The sequence below is a fragment of the Natrix helvetica genome (assembly GCF_964273705.1).
Source record: "Natrix helvetica genome assembly, chromosome: 2".
Lineage (NCBI taxonomy): Eukaryota > Metazoa > Chordata > Lepidosauria > Squamata > Natricidae > Natrix > Natrix helvetica.
In genome coordinates this window covers 258606839-258626219 of record NC_138552.1, presented here as the reverse complement: position 1 = coordinate 258626219, position 19381 = coordinate 258606839, and positions in this window count along the sequence as shown.

Here is a 19381-nt window from a genome sequence, read left to right as displayed (position 1 = left end):
AATCCCTTGCTGATCATTTGTTTAGTTTCTCCAATGCAAATGCTACTTCTGTGCATATGCATTCTAGGCAAAATCCAAAATATGCTTTCATTCTTTTTGCCAATTAAATTATTACCCTATTTTTATCTGAAAGTTCAAAGTTACATTTGCAGCCAAAAGCTTCCCCTATTTTATTGCCAAGATAACAACCAAGTGAGAGAGGCTGGACTAATGGTTTAAATCAAACTTAGCAACTTTAGGACTTGCAGACTTCAACTCCCAGAATTCTCCAGCCAGTTTGGGGACCCCTGGTTTAAATTGTGTAAATTGCAGATGATCCTGATCATCTTTTTAATTACAAGTAAATATAAGACATCAGAGGGATTGCTCCCCATGTCATCCTGCCTGAAACTGGGAGTCTTTGATCCAGGAATTACCCCATCATTGTATCACACTCAATTTTTAAATGTGTCAGGAGCCCCCTTCCAACACATATAGATATTTTCTATTTGATCTCCCTTTTGCTTAAACTTCTGATGCAGTACAAAATATGTCGGGGCTTTAGAACTGCACCACAAGTGTAAAAGGTTTCACCTTTTTCAGGATCTCCATGGAAAGGAGCAAAAAAGAAGAAGATAAAATGCCAGAATCATCAGGAGCAGGGTTAACTCCCAGGTTATAGAACACATAGACTCACAGAACTTTAGAATCAGAAAGGACCATTAGTCCAACTCTCTGAAATGTGTGGAAAAACTAAACAAATAATCTACGAGAGGTGGCTGTCCAGAAATCAAGAATCTAAAAATTTACAAACTAAACTATCCCATTATTATACAGATATTATTAACAAAAACAATTTAATTGCATTTAAATGAAATCTAGATAGTTACAGATCATGCAAATCATTTGCATGGTTTATTTTTAACCACTGTTTAATCCAGAATTTGATTAAAATATAATGTCATTATCTGCCTTAAGTGTTTAGCTGGAGAAGTAGGATATAAACTGAATAAAGAAAAACAATGAAATCATTTTCTGTAATGAGAATTTGTCTTCTCTTCCCGAGCTTCATTTGCCTTTATTTCCCCCCTGACTAGTTTGGTGTTATTTACCACTCTAATGTATGATCGTTCACATTAATTCAAAAGCAAGCAGCTCCATTCTGAATCTGTCCAATGTTACCATACTCTGGCCATAACGAATGCCATATTCTGAGCCCTAGGTAACTTGAAAAGGAGAACCTGCATTTTTTTGGAGAGGGGTGGGTGGCCCTCTGGGCACATTTGAAATTCTGAGACCAGGTTGTGGGAACTATGGCTATTATGGCAGAGAGCACTAAGTATCTCTGTTCAGGTAGATTCATCAGTTCAGGAAGTCTCAGTATCAGTCATTGGAATCTCTGGATCAAGCTGATCAGCATCAGACTATTTGTTCATTGCCTTCCACCACCCCCTCCAGAAATGTCAAGAATTGGCTGTGCTAAGCTTCCAAACTGTGACTACTTCCTTGCAAATGCTGCCTTTCATGGGTAGTACATAATTCCAGGCATGACTACACAGTATCAGCCAGCCAGCATTTCTGTCTTCAAAAGTAACATTTTTCAGAGGCAATCCAATCTTTTTTTTTTTTAATATCAGCAACTGTTTAATGTTTAAAAATTGCTGTGGCATCCAGTGATACTTTAAACCTCTTTGGAGTTGTCTGAATTTTCTTTTACTAACTATGCTTTTGATTAAACCACAGATGAAAACAAGGAGCCTGGGCTTAATTTTGTGTAAAAACAAAGGTCACAATGTTTTCACGGAGGGCAAATGTATGGTTTTTAAAACTAGAAAATTGGGAGCTTATCTGAATGGTAGTAGTATCACTTTAGGCAGCACTTTGTAATACAAGGATTTACCATCATCTCTATGGTGGTCTATGGCTGGAAAATACTGGTTTTCTGATCACAACAGAAAACTGTGCATATGCATCTGAATAATTCCAATTATCCTCATAAGGTGCTAGCAATCTGGTGTACCTTGTTGCAACCACCAAATATTCTGGATGCTCTGCAAAACCTCTAAGTTTTGTTTTATTATTATATACACACAATTGTGAGATCACAGGCGCCAGTACTTTAGCTGGTGTTGGCCTTTATGTATTGAGTTTTTTTCCAAGAATTCGGGATGTCATGTTGTATTGGCATAGTATATTGTGGATCCAAGCAGTGTGGCCTTTTGTAATTAAAAGATGGAGTTTTGTTAATGCACAGATGTTTTGGTATGGCATCTAGTTTGCTGATAACCATTGGGACTCGTGTGATTCAATTATAACATATTATTTCAACCTTGGTTTTCAGATGTTGACACTTTGTGATATTCTCCATTTTTTTGTCTTCTATTCTACTGTCCATGGTATTGCCACATCAATTATCAAATGTGATTGGACACACAAGGGATTTTTTTCCTGTGCAGAAGCTCTCAGTGTACATTCAAACAACAAAGTAATATAATCATAAGATACCAATAGGAGAAGGTAGTAGAAAAGATGACAAGGATAAATGATAATACCGCCACACTACATAGGTAAATATTCTTAGACATAAGACAGTACTGTGGTAATTGTGATGGCACAAGGGAAAAAGCTGTCTGTGTCTAATTGTTTTGCATGCAATGCCCTACAGTGGCATCCTGAGGGGAGGAGTTGAAACAGTTTATATCCAGGCTATGCAAGGTGTCTGTAGATATTTTCTTAGCCCTCTTTTTTATCTATGCAGTATATAGGCCCTCAATGGAAGTCAAGCTAGTTGAAATGTTTTTTTCTATAGTCCTAACTATTTGTTGAAATCTGTTCCTGTCCCATTTGGTTGTTGTACCAAACCAGACAGTTATAGAAGTACAAATGACAGACTTAATAATAATTCATCTATAGCACTGTATCAATAGCTCCTGGGACAGTCTGAACTTCCTGAGGAAATAGGTAGAACATTCTTTGTTGCACCTTTTAATGATGATTCTAATGGTAGGTGTTCATTTCAAATCCTGTTAGATTATAGAACTCAAAAAGGTTCTCTACTGTTGATGCTATATTGTCTAATATTGTAAGAGATGGTTGAATAGAAAAGTTCCTCCTAAAATCCCCTTTCATTTCTGCAATGTACGTGTGTTCAACTCCAAATTGCCAATGAACTTTCCAGTATTCTGAGGCTTCCTGCTGTGCTATTGGCCACTCTCCATCATTCCATATTGTGTCTTCTCTTTCATTCATACTTTTTCTTTCCCTCCTATAGCATATTTGGAATGTCATGTTTTTCTTTTTTCTTTTAGTTTTGTCCATTCTGGCTTTCCTTTGTCTCCCTCATTTTTCTCTTCGCACCACTTGTACATTCAAGGCCCTTTTAACTGGGAGGCTTAGCTAATGTCTAAGAAAATATCCTTCATGGTGGTAAAGAGATACTCCTCCATTGTCCACCCTTTGGTCTACAGGAAAGAAATATATACTAAAATTGTAATAGCAAATCATTTCGAGTATGAAAAGCTCAAAGAAAACAGAAGAAGCCAATGTCGTTACATACAAAGCTGAATAAAAAACACAAAAACAAGGTGGAGAGAGGAACATATCACCAAAGGACACATTCTGTTATCCTAGAACTGTAGTGGTGGTTTAGAAACGCTAAAGCTTGAATCAGATGGAGCTGGCAAAAGATGCTAAGAAATATCCAGACAACATACTGTTTAATGAATGATGAAATGTTTGTATTAAAATCAAAATATTTTTTTTGAAAAAAAAAAAGAAATACAAAGGGCTCCTTCAGATTTGTTCAAATTAAGCTCAGTTAAACTGAGTTCAGTTAAAATACTGAAGAAAATACAAGTTACACAACTCCTTATTCCCCAACATGTTTCACCAAGCTATCCAGAAAAGTAGAATATCTGCATAAAATGAAGCCTAAAAGTAATGAAAACATGGCCAGAAAAATCTGCTCACTATGGCTGTTCATTTCTTCAAAGGAATACTTTGCGTTTCAATTGAAGCAGTTCCTTGAAACTAGCTTGCAAATCACCCTTTTCCGCTTGCTTCCAACACCAAATCGAAAGAGCCATGTTGCTTCATGACACTCTGTTTTGGAATCTTTCTCAGTTTTCTCCCACGGAATTTGTACTATGTGGCAAAGGTGAGAAAAGCCTTCTCCTGCAAAATTGTCTCAAGTGCCTTCAGGCTGTGTTACTTGGGAAATGTTGCAGGATTGGCTGCTGTGTAAATATCTTAGTGAGTAAAAAAGATCTTCATGTTGTTGGTTTCACTAAATGTTATGAACAGCCTTGATGCACAACTGAAACTTCCTAACCTCTTCTTTGTATTACTGACCAGAAGATAGACACTATGGAAACATATTGCTCACTTTCGCATTTGATAGGCCCTACAGGGAATGCACGATTTACTTTCTGTAAGTCCCTTGCCAAAGCTTTGGCAAGTGGTTTGAATGACACGAGCAGCCCATCTTGCACTGTTGATGAATAGGGAGTATGAGCAGTTGGAAGAGGCAAGGAGAATTCCTTCCTTAATTTTTGACAAACCATTTCTGAATATTTTGTCATAGATGTCCCTCTATATCACTGACTGAAAGATTCACATCAGAAGTCTTGCAAGCTGCAAAGATCTGGCACATACAATCTTTCTGTGCATGGCAATTATCTTTCAACTCCTGCACACATGGTGAAATTATTCCAGTCTTGATATTAATGGATGTTGCTAATTCACAGTATTTAGTACTCACTACTGTACAGTCATGGCTAGAAGACAAGGCTGTGAAGAATCATTCAAGATGAACTAAATTGCTTTAGAGATAGAAACTAGGACACTCTTTCACTTCAGTGAAATGATTTACAACACCTTAAGAGAGATAAGCAAAATGAATCTAAGTTGCTTCACATAGGTCTACTATTTACTTTGAATGAAGCTAACTTTTCCAGGGTCAAATAAATTGCATTCTGGGTAACTGAAATAACATGTTAATAGTTTGGCTGAACATGTATTATTATCTTAGAACTGAGGAGCATGTAGAACTGAGAACATGTATTATTATCTTAGAACTTAGAACTGAGGAGAAACTTCCTGACAGTGAGAACAATTAATCAGTGGAACAGAAGTTGCCTCCAGAAGTTGTGAATGCCCCAACACTGGAAGCCTTTAAGAAGATGTTGGATAGCTATTTGTCTGAAACGGTATAGGGTTTCCTGCCTAGGCAGGGGGTTGGACTAGAAGGCCTCCAAGGTCCCTTCCAACTCTACTATTGCATTGTATTATCTTTTAGAAATCCTGGAGAACTGATGAACTGCCAGTTGCTAGAAAAGGGGAAAGATCCCTATAACAAAAGAAGATGGGAATTTTTTTTTTTAAAAAATTACAATATAAGGAGCCATGGTGACCCAGTGGTTAAAATGCAGTATTGCAGGCTGACTCTGCTCAGGAGAGTTGATCCTCACTGGCTTAGGGTTGAGACTCAGCCTTCTATGCTTCCGAGGTCAGTAAAATGAAAACTCAGGTTTTTGGTGGCAATATGCTAACATTTGTAAACCACTCAAAGACTGCTGTGATGCACTATGGAATGGTATATAAGTTTCACTATTACTGCTATTGTTATGTGACACTAATACCTCTGAAGATTCCAGAATGGATCTTGATGAGATTGATTGGTAAGCACCTTGCAAACACTATAGGAAAAAAACAAAAAACAAGATAGTATGGATTTGTCAAAAATAAATCTTGGCTAACTATACTAATTTCAGTTTCTAACTGGATATCAACCATAATAAATTGTAAAATTGCACTCAAACAAATGCACAAAGCATTTGATAAAGTATTCTATGTTATGTGATTATTATATTAGTTAATTTGGGCTACACTGCATAACAATCAATTGAATTCATTGATGTCTATTGATCTTAAAGACTATTTATCAATAGTTTCCCATTAAACTGGAAAGAAATATTGAATTTTGTGTCACAAGGATCACCCATAGGTTTGTGTTATTCAATGTGTCTGTTAATATCATTGAAGAAGAGAAGGAGGAATGTTTAACAGATGTGAAAAACTGAGCAGAATATCTAGACGACAAAAATCAAATTCCAAATAATCCTAATCCATTAGCAAAATAGGTTGAGAATAACAATATTAAATTTAATAGAAATAAATGACAAGTTTTTCCTTTAGGAAACAACAGAATGTACAGATACAGAATATGATGTGGCTTGGCAATTATAGTTAGAAAAAGAAATAAGGGTAGTACTTGATTAAGTTAGATGGGAAGTCAAAGAAACATCCTGGAAAAGTCAATAGAAAATTACTTCCATATTGTTAAGAAAATAGAATTGTGTCTCTCCAGATAGATGGCAAAGTTGAATGTGAGTCAGTAATATAATTATGCATGGCCTCAACAGATATATAGTTTCCATATAATGGAAAATAAGAATACCATTTATCAGACCCCATAATGAATATTATTCAAGTTACTTAAAAGAATTTAGAAGAACTAGAACAACTTCAAAGAAAGGTGATGAGAAAAACTAGTTTATGAACACATACTGAAATAATTGGGGCTATTTTGCTATTGTGTACCAGGAAGGGTGTATGATGGACTGAAGGAGAATCTTTCAATATCTGAAGAGATATTACACAGAAGGTCAAGGCAAGATATTTTTTCAGAATGTAGAATGTGGACCAATGGATTATAGTTATAGGGAGACAGATACTAATTGAATGTCAAACCCACCCAACCACACAAACTCAATAGCTTGGCAATAGAACACACATGGAAACACACACCAACACTTAGCAGGGAGTTGCACTTAGATGTCTTTCCAGCTTTATGGTACTTTGATTCTGTTAACCACAATAAGGAAAAAAAAAAACCACAATGGTGCTCAAAGAAATTCACACACAAATCATCCAATTGGAATGAATTGTTCAATATTTCTAATCAACACATTCTGCTTACTTTTCAGACTATCCTTTGCTATGGAATTTACATTGTGTAAGCTGGATGATTCAAATGAATTTTGTTTTGCTTTCTCCCCTGGAAGTAAAGAAAGTAGGTGTTTAAATAAGTATAGCATCATATTAACTTGAGAGAAAGGTCCGATTTTTGCCTTGCTTTTAGCTTTTAATTTGAAGATGGGGCAAATTTGGATGGATTAGAAGTTTTCTTGCTTGCTTCCACACCAGTTTACAATGGATCCTTGGGCATGCATGCATGTACACACACACACACACACACACACACACAGACCATTTTGTTTACTAGCGGACTTTGTGACTTGACTTACTATTTTTTCTCAACTGATAATTAGTCTTTCTTTTATCTACTCAGCATTGATTCCAACAGCTAATATCAACCATAGTACAATGGGTTAAAAAAAATCTTCTGTATGAGATGACCAAGCTGAGCCTGAAGGAGGGGTCAAACACACCATCAGATGACTCCCTATGCACCCACAAGAGATCTAGACCAGCCAATCTTTTTTAAAAATATTTATTTTTTATTTTGTTTTTTGTTTTCAAAACAAACACAACACATAAAATCTTCCTTTTTTGCATACTGGAGAAAGTGTATCAGTTGGTTACAAAAGGCTTTCATGCATCTCTTCCCCAGTCATCAAGCATAATTCATATTAACTCAAGTGTTTTAACTCAGATATTTATACATCATCATCATACCTCCATTTACATTTGACTATAATTATTTAAACGTCCTTCATCATGAAATATACAAAAATTTAATACATAACCACATACTAGCATTTCATTTACTATTTCTAAAATCCTCCAATAACACTGAATCTTTATATCTTATTCTAGCTAAACATCCATAATATTCAATAACAAAATTTTCTAATCCTTCTTTCCAAATCATTATTTGCAATTTACATTATGTTGTACCCATGCTATATATATCTTGTTATCATTATCCCTCCTTTATTTAACTATATCGTATATTATTACATTTCCCCCCTAATATTCAAAACTTAACTATATCTAACATCTTTCTTTCTTTCTTTCTCTCTCTCTCTCTCTCTCTCTCTCTCTCTCTCTCTCTCTCTCTCTCTCTTTCTTTCTTTCTTTCTTTCTTTCTTTCTTTCTTTCTTTCTTATCTTTATATATAATCCAAAATGGTTTCTAATCTTCCTTTCATGGGTACCATTCAATATTCATATCCCATTATTACTTATCATGACACTACACATAGTATACATTATTATAATTATCAATTATTTATTTAACTATATTATCACTAAATTTCACTAAGCTTAGCTAGTTTTAAGTTATATTCTTCCATCTATCAACCTGTATCTTTCCAGTAACGAGGCAATCTCATATCTTCTTCTGTTTGTAGTATCAGTCCTCTTACCTTCTCTTTAAACAACTTTGTGTGGATTCCTCTTAGCAGCTCTTTGCTTATACAGTCTCTCTTGTAATTTCGATGCCCAGAAAAAAAATCTGTTTTCTCAATCAGCTTATCTATAATTATCAGTGGTGTTATCAAAACTATTGCTGAAAAAAATTCTCTCTTTAGGTCCATAAATTCTTTTATTTTTTCTTCTTCTGTATCTTGCCATCTGGAGTCAGTTTCTCCTCCATTTAATTCCTCTTTCAATATTCCACTCTTTCCATTTTCAGAGACGAACCCATCACCATAAATATCAGCAGTTTTAGTTTTTTTATATTCATTTTCCTCTTCATTTTTTTGAATTTTAACTGCCACTTTCTCCATTTGATGAACATCTTCAACTTCCTCATCATATTTTGCTGTTAAATGGATTAAATCATCCAACTTCTTCTCAATCCTCTCACGTGTATTTGATAGTTTCTGTATTTCTGAAAATATCTTTTGCAGACTTAAAGCCTCTTTCTCCTGCTGTGATAGTGCCATTGTTTTCAACTATGTAAACACTGTTATTCTAATTTAGTAGTTTTTAATCACCTCTTTTTGGTTAGAAATACCTCAAAGGAAAATCTGTTTCTTCTTATCACTTTCTGTAAACAAGCAATAAGACCTTTAGGTACCAGCCAAGATAATCTGTGAAAAAAAGTAAAGGTGTTTTATTTCCAATACACAAAGCCTAACTTCCGCAGTGTTAGCCACAATGCCACAAATTCTTTCCTTTTTAAAAAGAAAATGTCTTTTTTGTATTTCAAGTTGAAGAGAAAGTCCAATTCCTAAATGAGTTAGAAAAACATCCACAGTAATGACAGATGAGAGTTTTAGACCATAGGTTATAGAGAGTAATGAAAAAAAAAAAAGAAAATAGAAGAAGAAAGCTTAGTCCATTCATTTTAAAGGTCTTACATAAATTCCATCCATGAAGATAGCATTGAAAAGAAAATAGCGCCCTGTCAAAAACCATTCCAAATTTAATTCTGCCGCTTATTTCTTCTGTTCTTCAATTTAAATTTATTTTAAGTTTTTTATAGGCAGCCACTCTTAAAACAATAAAATTTCCTCACCAGCTGGAAACACTTTCTCTTTCCATATCCTCACGTTTTGGAGCCGCCCCGACTTTGTCAGCCAAATGGCTGGATTTTTTTTGTCACCGACTTGAAGACTTTCTCTTGGATCGATCAGGGACTTTGCGATGTCCCTGAGATCAGCAAGACATATTCTTCCTGTTCACCATCTCTGCGGGACGGTTTAGGTCCATTTGGACCACCCAGTGGCAAAAGTGTCAACTGCGATCTCAGAGCATTGAGATTGCATGCTGTATCATCATGACTTTGGCCCTGCCCCCCCCCTAGCCCAGCCAATCTTGAATGCCTTCTTAATTCCCGCTCATTTCCCTTGACTCCTAGTAGCTCAGATTCTTGCAGAGAGCTTAAGCTTGCAATAAATCTTTATACTTATTTCAACTCCCTGGGATCTTCTGATTTCCCCAGTGCTTGACATTTTTTCCCACAATTTCTAACAAAAATACATTCTGCATATTTGTCATATTGAATAATTCTCAAACCATCACATTTCATCTTCCTTCCTCGTCAATACCTCCCATTTTGCAGTAGGCTGTGGAAAGATTATTGGTCTACAAAACGGGAAGTAAAACCAGCCATTGTCCATTTTTGCATTTTTGGCTTAGTAGTGGCAACTCACTGTCAAATTAGTATTTTGAAACAAAACAGCTATACTATTGTTTCGATGCTTATGTATAGGGCATTTTCTCTGGGCTCTGTAAATATTAGAAGGACCAGGTTCAGTTCACCGCCCCGAGTCCCTGTGGGGAGAGGGGGGTGGTATATAAATTTAATAAAACTCAAACTCAAACACTTCTTATAATCTTTTCAGGACTAAAAAAATTACTCCTGCATCTAAATGAAGTCTGAATCTTTTCAGGCCAGAAGAAAGCAGTACTATTCGTCTCAACACAATCAGGATAAATATATTTATGTATCAAATATAGATGCCACCTATCTCACTGAAGTTTCACTCAACTGAAAAAAAGACAGAGATTCAGCCCATGGAATTGCTTAAAGTTTTCCCTAATGGGGAAAGGCAAGAATGGAACTAGGAAAAACTGCAGACTTTCCATAGCCCATTAAAAACATGTATCTGATCTCATCTACAGTATATTTCACCTATGGCTATTTCCAGTGCTGCATGTTTTTCTCTAACAATAAAATGGCTCTGTTTATATAGACTAAAAATAATCTAATTTCAGATTCCTAAAATTTAGGAAATCGTAAAATTTCTTTAAAAAGGAAATTTTCCTCTCCATAGTTCAAGACTCTTTCTTCTTCTTACCAAACCTTGGAAGAGTACAACTCAATGTACTCTTGATATGTACACTGATGCAACTCAATGTTTCTTAAAGATTAGATAGAGTCTTCAGATTCAGAACTTGAAAACCTTAACCAGAGAAAGCCTCAACTTTTATCCTATGCAACTAGTTGAAGAAACAAGATCAGAGGAGGTGAACACAAAATTAGCTAAACCCAGCAACCCATCACAAATTAGAAAAAATATAAGAAGATTCAACAAGAACATTTATGTTGCAGGAGTGTCCAGAGATCAGAATAATCAAGATGGTGGTTGCAGTTATGTGAAATGATGCATTATGAAAATGGTCTGATTTCTCTAAAGTTACAGCTACCACCTTGACTTTTCTGACCTCCCCTTTGCCTGGTTGCATCAAAAATTTCAACTATATAACTAAGCTCAAATCATGATCTGACACTCTGTTCTAAGATATATTTACAGTTTGGCAACACTGTGATTTAATAAATTTTCCCAGCAGTTCAGGTACATAATTACTTTTGAAGGGAAAATTTTATTATGGATTCATAATGTAACTAAAATGTAATATAATACAGTATAATGTAAAATGCATAGCAAAATCTTAAATTGTATATAATAGAAGCAATGTATTATTAAATGATAATGATTAAATGACAGTGATTTAACTGAATTAGAATTGAAGTTTCAATTGCTTGTATACTGAAAATATACTAAAGGCTAAATGAAATATTTTATTTAAGGTTCTAATTTTATTTTATTAAAAATAAAACCTTTTAAAGTTATTCTGAATCTGATAAGAAAGTACAGAAGAGAGGTAGCTTGATGGACTATTTAGGTCAATTTTCTGGATAGATTGAATCCAGTTCTTTAGGGTAAAACTAAGATTCTTGATACTATACTAATCCAAGCTTTAGGTCTCCCTGAAATTGGAGAGGCAATTGAAGCAAAAGGAAGGTGTGGACTTCACACAAAATGGCCCCTGCAACGAGCAGAAATCTCACAGACAATCAGGCACAGCTGATTATCGCACAGCTGATCCAGGGGTGGGTTCCAAATGGCTGAACTACCGGTTCGCTTCCTGCGTACGTTGCGCACACGCTCTCGTTTCCTAAAACAGCGCTAAAAGAATATTTGTCAAAGCAAAGCATAGGTCTTATACTGAATTTAGTGTCCCAAAACAATACATGTAGATGGAGGTAATCTTATTGATATAGTATAAGTTAAAATGATTAACTATCTTTAATTAAATAACTCTGCAGTGGGTTTTTTTTTAGCAAATGCTTTATCCACTCTTTTTAAATTGATCCACAGAAAGATATACTTTAGTTGTTTTAGCATTTCACTATAGTAAATCTGGTGGCTAGTAACAACAATTGGATTTATATATTATGTTGCACAATTTTATGGGTTTTGGAAAAATGGACCATTAGAGGAGTGACTTAGAGATCAATGACGTAATATGTGAAAAATATGATTGTGGTTTTCTCTAAATAGCATAGCAGAGATGACTGGTCCAAAATAATAGTGTAGTGACAAAAATGGGCTATGACCCATTTCCCATCAACATTTTTTGATGGGAAACATATTACCTTTACCTTTATTTCGATTTTTATACCGCCCCCTCTCCCCAAAGGGACTATAATAGCAAAATGAGATGAGTGATTTTGAATGGAAAAGTTCAATGAGAGAAATTATGAACTCATGTTTCTTTTTTTTTAATATGGTTAAAATTAATAATATTTGTAATGTGCAGTGCAACATTCCTCAAATCCTGACTAAAAATGTTAAATGCTCGTGTTGGCACAAACATAGAAATGCCAAGCTCTGTTAAGCTGAACAGTCCCTCCAATAAATGAAAACAAAATTGAAAATTTAGTAGGGCTAGACTGAAACTTTGTCAGCAAATCAAATTTCTTCCATTACACTTCTTAACTTCCCAGCTGTAACCATCAACACTGCCACTGATTTAGTGATTTCTTATAATTTTATTTATACCAGCCCTCAACCTCATTTGAGAATTTTGTATATTGCAGTTCCCATGAGATGCTAATAGTGCTACTATTCCACCAATAGCAATTGTGTTTATTTTCCAAATTCAGAGGTTTGATCTGTAGCCAAACTCTAATTTCTCTTCTGTGGCATTCCTTGGCAACAGGTTCCTCTTTCAGTTAGAAGGTTTAAGCTTCTCTTTGAGGTTTCCCATTCACTAATGAAGTTTTGTGCAGTAATTGGCTTATTTATATTTATTTATTTCTTAGATTTTTAGACCGCCCCTCTCCCAAAAAGGGACTTGGGGCGGCTTACTGCACAAGACTTAAGGGTGTTAAGGGTGAAACAGAAGGGCCTCTGAAAGCGATGGACTTGCCCATGAGCCTGTTGAGGAGGCTACTGATAGTGACTAGCTCAGCTCGGATCCTAGTCAGGGACGGGATTTATTTATTTATTTATTTATTTATTTATTTGTTTGTTTGTTTGTTTGTTTGTTTGTTTGTTTGTTTGTTTGTTTATTTATTTATTTATTTATTTATTTATTTATTTATTTATTTATTTATTTATTTATTTATTTATTTATTTATTTATTTAGATTTATCAGTCGCCCCCTCTCCACAAAGGGACTCGGGGCGACGTACAATTAAATTAAAATACAAGTGTGGCATGGAGGAGGTAACACCAATATTTAACAGTCAAGTTCAAATAAATAACAATAAATTAAAACAATTAAAACAGTTAAAACCCCCAAAATTTACGTATAAAATATTAAAATAATTAAAATTGCCAGGGAGGTTAGAAATTTCTAGTTAAGCCAGGCCGGCTAGTTGGAAGAGGTGGGTCTTGAGTTTCGTGCGGAAGGAGCGGAGATCGGTCGTTGTCCTGATATCTGGGGGCAGGTCATTCCAAAGGGCTGGGCCCATCACAGAGAAGGCCCTATTCCTGGGCGCCGCCCTCTGACACTGTCTGGTGGACGGCACCCGGAGGAGTCCCTCTCTGTGAGAGCGAATTGGTCGCAGGGATGTATGGGGCAGAATGCGATCCCGCAGATAGCTAGGTCCTGTGCCATGGAGCGCTTTGAAGATGGTAACTAACACCTTGAAGCGCACCCTGTAGACCACAAGGAGCCAGTGCAGCTCGCGCAGGAGAGGTGTTATATGGGAGAACCTCTTTCTCCCCATGATTGCCCCCGCGGCCGCATTCTGGACCAGTTGCAGTCTCTGGGTGCATCTCAAGGGGAGCCCCATGTAGAGAGGGTTACAGTAGTCCGGGTGAGACGTCACCAGCGCGTGAGTGACTGTGCGGAGGGCATCCCGATCCAATAGGGGGCGCATTTGGCGCACCTGGCGAACCTGGTGGAACGCCCCCCTTGCCACGGCTGCCACATGGTCATCCATAGACAGCCGGGCGTCGAGGAGGATGCCCAAATTGCGCGCCCGCTCCACGGGGGCCAGTTGCTCGCCCCCAATGGCCAGCGATGGAATGCACTGGTTGAACCGGGGGGGCGGTAGCCACAGCCACTCCGTCTTGGAGGGGTTGAGTCTGAGTCAATTGTCTCCCATATGGGATAGACAGTGGATTTTACAGAAAGAAGGCTATAAGAAGCAGGGCTCTAGAAAACACACTTGGGAAAATATCTGCTCCAGAAGAACAAAAGAAAAGTAAATTAAGTAACTGGTTGATTTTTGAGCTGCAGGAACTGAATTATCTACTGCTACAGTTGCTACTGATGCAAAGAAGGAGAAATTGTTGAGGGCATCATGCTAAACTGAGCTGTTGCCATATCTGATTCACTAATTGCCAGCTCCAATAAATGAGGGCATGTTACACCAATAACTGGTAATTTGAAAGAGGTTCCCCTGTGATAAACCCACATTTCATGGATTTCAGATTTAATATCAGTTGCTTTAGCGCTCACAGTAGCACTGGCACAGTTAAGCTGAAATGGATTAGGCTGATCTGCTTTTCCCTATTATTTGCTTCCCTCTCCTCCCCCTTCTGCTTGCCAGAAGCATCTCATGAACGAAGAAATGTCACTTTGGATGAACATTCATTGTATTGGAACACCTGATTAGAAAGCAAGGAACAGCTGGGCTATGCAGTTTTCTGTGTCCCTTTGTAGCAAAGGGGGTCAGGTGGGGGAAAGTGGAAAGCTCTTTCTCTGTTCTTCTGTCATCCTTTAGATCTGCAAATTTCTGTTCCTTTTGGGATCTACTGATGTGACTAATAGGGATGAGATGTAGCACTTTTTCCACATTTAGAAAGGATGTTATCAGTCCTTTCAATGTGCACTGCTCCCTAGATAAACTGTTAAAAGAACTTTAATTTAAAATTTGGGATTATTGTGTGGTTGAAAATATATAGTTGGAAGTCACAGCTGGATCACCCTCAGACAAACTAATAGGAGCTTGCAATTTTAGGATACACTTCATAACCTTAATCTGAGACATGTAGTTCTCTTACAAGGTCAGCAATTGTTAGTATAAACAAGTATTGAAAGCTTGACAATGTAGCAAGGCTACTAACATCAAAGATCAGAACACTCAGAATCATTCAGTCCATTCTGAAAAATTATTTAATGCCAGCATTTTTTCCTGGGGTACAATTTCAAAATATGCTGCATTCTATTAATCTGGGCAATATAACCATTCTCCTAGATCTCTATCTCTAGATAGAAAATCAGTTAAGATGCAACTGGGCAGCTGGAGAGATAAATGGTATTTGATTCTTTTAGATGTAAAACTCCCAAATATTTCAGCTTTGGCATCTGATAACATCCTTCTTGCTAGATATATGGAAGATGGAACACATCAGTACTACTCACTAAATCTCTGTGCGTGGAACATATGAGAATGAATTACAATTCAGAGAGACATATGCATGAATACCTGAATAATATTTTCTTATATAAATATTTTTTTTATTTTTGAATAAACACAAACAGACAAAACACAAAAACAAAACAAAACACAAAACCATCTTCCATTTCAAGTTGTAGAAAGTGTGTCGATTGGTTACAAAAACATCTGTGCATCCCTTCCACAATCATCACCTACAATTCATATCAAATCATATATTTTAAATCAAATATATTTATATATATATTACTATCATCATACCTCAACCTTCATTTGACTGTAATTGTTTGTATGTCCTTTTATATAAAATATTCCAGATTTAAAGCAAAAGCATATAATGGCATTCCATTAGCTCTTCCCAATATCATCCAGTAACATTACATCTTTATAATATGTTCTAAATAAAAATTGGTTATATTTAATCATAGAGTTTCTAAACCTCCTTTCGTAGTCACCAATTGCAATTTATATCAAATTTCCTCTTATCAAACCAATACATATATAGGCATTATTATCATTATCAATCATTTAACTATATCCATTATCACTTCATTTTATACATAATGCTCTAAATTTAACTAAATTTGACTTATTTTTTATTATTATAAGCTTTCATTACATCAACCTGTGTCTTTCCAGTAATAGTGCAGTCTTATGTCTCTTGCCATTTGTGGCTTTAGTATTCTGGTTATCTCCTTAGTAAATTTTGTATGGACTTCTCTTCACAATTTATTGCTTATTGCATATCTTGTATAAGCTCGAAACCCTCCATCTGCTTCTTCGATCAGCTTATCTTTGGTTATCACTAGTGCTTCTGACAAGATTTCTCTCCTTAGTTCCATCAATTCTTCTCTCTTTTCTTCTTCTATACTTTGAAATCTGGGGTAGAGCTCTGTCACGATGTTAAAAGGTTTGCTAGGCCTGAACTGCCTAAACTGACACTCAAGAGTTAAACTAAGAAAGCTTTATTGCGCAGGTCATAAAACAAAATGTTATCTGAAAGTGATTTATTGCGCATGCGTTTACACATTCCAGAACTAAATTCTTTTCTTCTTTGTTTGGCTGCCAGCTTGGCAGACGTAGTTTTCATTATCAAAATGTAACCATTAGTTATTTTCTGTTTCATTTACTTTTATTATTTTATTATTAAAGTTTGTTTATTAATTAGAATACTTTTAAAGACTTTTATTTTTCTCAATATCTCAAAAGATATGCGGAAGGGAATCAGCCACGGTCCATTGATCTCAGATTTCCCCAGGGCATTTTTCCCCTGACAACTTGGTAGCAGAGGTTGGCTGTAGCTGAGATGGCTACAATTTATGGCTGTATTTTCCCTTCATGCTATCTAAAGATAACCGACTAAGCCTAATTAGCAATGTCGGAGAAAAAGAGAAAGAAAAGAAAAAAACACGGACATGGAAAGCGCTCGAAAGAATCCATTCCCTCAGACACAGAGGAGCAAGATTCTTCAGGTGCCGAGCCAGATGTGGGGGAAGGAGCTACAGAAGGCAAGATCTACGGACTGAGGTCAGTAAACCTCCCTCATTATCAAGATACAATTAATGAACGGCAAAAGTCTAAACGGCAACTGCCGGCAGAGAAAAAATCCTCCCACGCAGAAAGCAAAGTTTATGAAATCTCCCCAGATGATGAGCAAGAAATGCAAACCTATCTATATCGATTAAAGCTGTTTGAAAAATATACTAGGGAGGTGAGAGAGTGATTTAACGAAATAAAGCGAAGTAGGAGGAGCTCCCCCACTCCCAAAATGTCTGAGGACGCCATCTTGTCTTCAAAACAACAGCCTAAGACACACCCCACAGAGTTCATTGGTCAATCAGAACAAAGAGACATGTACACGTCACTGAGGTCACGTGGTCCCTTTGAGTCAACTGAACTTCCGCATACGTATGGAAAGGCGAGGCAGCCAAAAAGTGAAGCTGCACTGCCATCTGCTGGCGGAGAAAAATTATTACAGCAAAAGATGAAGCAGTTGGACCAGATTTTTAGAGATCTGTCTATGAGTTTTACAGAAGCCCAAACTTTGCCCTCAAAGGATAAGTCTTCAACACCCCCTGGTGGTGCTGAATCCTCCCTAGATGGAAAAGGGCAAAGCCAAAGGCGAATTCGAGGAAGCCAATTTGATGTTGCCACGCAAAGGCCAATGATGCAACCCCAGCATCCCCTGGTTCAACAACCAGATTTGCAACCAGAGCAACAAATTGTTCCGATGCACATTCCTCAGCAGGTATTCACAGTCACCCCCTTGACTGGTGAGTCCAAGTTAAAGGAGTCAGGAGAGAATTATAAAGCCTGGGTCAGTGAAATTGCGCTCTTGCTTCGAAGAGAAGGCACGCATTCCATGGTTTTTAATCCTCCCCCTCAGCCCTGGACGCCTGCAATGAGAGACCTCGAAAACAGAGCAATCACGACTTTACTCATGTCAATGGAAATTGAGATCCAAGGTATCTTTCCACCTGATGCAACTGCCCAAGAAATTTGGGCTATTTTGGAAGATTGCTACAGGCCCGTTTCAATTGAATCCTCGTGTTTGCTCATGTCTGAGTTCCATGGTTCGAAGTTGAAACCTGGTGAACGAATTGGTGGACATTTGACCAAACTGAAAAGAATGAGAAGTGAATTGAGACAAAATGGCCATGTAATCGATGATATCCAAATGATTAGCATCATCATTAACTCATTGAATTATGAATGGAAAGATGCTGTTGCAAAGATTAACTACGTGCCTATTGCTCAACGCACAGTTAACCACGTTTGCAGACTTTTAGTGGAAGACGAAGCTATCAGGTTAGCTACACCACATCTGCAACGGCCTCCAGCGCTAAAGGCTCCAGCCAGACGTCCCTTCCAAGGAAGAGGCTACGCTCCAAGGATGCCAAAATGCTACACCTGCAACCATGTGGGACATGACACCCGGGATTGTCCCCAACGAGTTCCAGCTCCCGCCACGTACCAGCCCAGAGGAACAGATTCCAGAGGCAGAGGTAGAGGCGGAAGACAAGGCCGTCGTGGTCCAAGGCGTGATTCACAAGATCCACTTGTGACACTGGCCATAACCAACGTTCCACAACCTGATCCAAAGTTCGACAGACGTCTTTTGTGGACTGTAGACAGTGGAGCAGCTGTGCACGTTACCCACAGAAGGGAACTTTTCACAGAGATGGGCGAACCAGAGCCCGAGTATCGAGAACTGTATTCCTTCACCAACCACACTTGCAAGGTTATGGGAAAAGGAACTGTTTACATTGAAGAGCTCGATACACACATCCCTGATGTTTATTACATACCTTCAGCAACCAGTAATTTGCTTAGTCAAAGTCACTTGTCTAGAGATTTAAAGTTCCAGGTTCACCACCTCGAAAAAGCAAGTTACTTAGTTAAAGATGGAGATATTGTTGCTGAAACCATGCTGATTGGTGGTGTTTATTACTTAAAGCCAAAGCCTAAAGGGCAAGCACAGGCAAGTATGCAAACTCCAAAAAGGCACAACGTGAACCCAGAGAGAGTTGTCCCAGAGAGAGAAAGCGTTACTGTGCCAAAGGCTCCTAAAGCCAACAAACAAAGAAAACAGAAACAGATTGCTCAGAGCAAGCCTGAGGGTCCTCATGAAACTCTTAATGTTGAGAATTCACTAACTGGTAAACCTTTGCATTCCAGGTGTATTCACAAGTGGCACAGAAGATTGGGGCATGCCAGTTTCTGTGTTCTTAGAAAGATGCCGGAGTTCGAAAAAGGTTTGGATCTAAAGGGGTGTAAGGTGTTTTTGGAT